Below are 1,575 nucleotides of genomic sequence, written 5' to 3'. Positions count from 1 at the left end.
CACACACACACACACACACATCCCCTTGCAGAAGCCTGTTGTAACATTATAAACCTCCACATGCCTGCCAGCCTTTAACACACTGCTTCACACACACCAGAGGAGGAACTCGGAATCAGTCTGGTAAGTTTTTATTTTGGTTGATATGTTTCACAAGTGTAATGTGATTTTTACCTGTCTCCACAATGCACTTTTTAATTTTTTACATCACAGAAACCTATGCTTTTTTTCTGCCGGTTTAAAGACCACTTAAGGGAGTCATGTAGGCCTATATTGTTGTGTGTCTCTGTATTGTCACTGAGGCTGAAATGGGGCCTAATAGGCTACATTTAAGAAGAAGGAAAAAATTCCACCAGAAATTAATCAGGCAACATTTTTGTCTTTAAAATGTGAAATGTGAACAAATACCTATTACCTAGCTACCCTTAGTAACCTATACCTTAATGCAGAGCGGCTGTTATTTTCTTTAAAGATAATGTACATTTTCTTTTAGAGCAAAAAAGCTAAAGTGTACACTAATAGGCCTATTTGCTAGTGGTCATAATACATTTATTTATACATATATATATTTGATGACACTGTGTGTAAGTAGTTATACATTTAACTGTCATGTCATCTTAGATAAGTTTTTAGTGTTTTATATATTTTCCAAGGAGTGACCATAAAGTTATGTGTCACTGTTTGACTGTGTGGATGGGTGGCTACACTTGTGTTTTAAAGAATCCATTCAATGTCAGCATGGCTCAAGAGTCTGTCATTCTCTCAGTCTGAGTCATTAGGGATGATTTTGATTGGCGTTCCATAAGAATGTACTTGTGTGTGTGTGTGTGTGTGTGTGTGTGTGTGTGTGTGTGTGTGTGTGTGTGAGCAGTTCTTTCCACTGTTATCCTTCCTGTCTTGTTTCCTTTCTGTGAGCATTGCTTCCAGACAGCAGGGTGACTACAGTGCTGTCACAGTAGCCTAAATGACAGTGAATAACACTCAGCAGTCCACTGTGACTTGTCAATCACCTACTTTGTTTTCCTCCCCCGGATGCCATACTTTGTCTTGTAAAATAATGAAAAGTTTATTTTAATAGAAGGAAAGCTGCATTCTAATGTTCAATATTGATGTGAAAACAGTAGTGTCAGAATAGCCATCTAGAGGCTGGAATTTGTGACAGCTGATGCTCGGAGGAATGTATCATTCACCTAAAAGTTTTCCATTTCACTGTTAGAAGTTGAAACCTACACACTGTTTGTATTTGCTGTGTTTTGACATTCCTACCTGTGTTGGACGCTATTTAGTGCTAAAATGATTAGTCGATTAAGCTTTTTGTGAGGATTTTCTTCTCTTATTTTTATATATAGGCTTTATATCTTTGTACATATATGCAGTATAGTGATTTTGTGCTGTGGGTCAGACTAAACAAGGCCTACTTGAAGACATCAACCTGGGACTCTGGGAAACTGCCATCTCCTTCACCCTACAATAAGTTTATTTGAAAATGTAAAAAAAAAAAACTACATTAAAATAAAAGATGCATACATATATAATTAAAATGACATAAATAAGGTCATGTACTTCTTAGCACAG

Source organism: Etheostoma spectabile, chromosome 3 (assembly GCF_008692095.1).
Source record: "Etheostoma spectabile isolate EspeVRDwgs_2016 chromosome 3, UIUC_Espe_1.0, whole genome shotgun sequence".
NCBI classification, from domain to species: domain Eukaryota; kingdom Metazoa; phylum Chordata; class Actinopteri; order Perciformes; family Percidae; genus Etheostoma; species Etheostoma spectabile.
Note: the sequence above shows the minus strand (reverse complement) of the source record.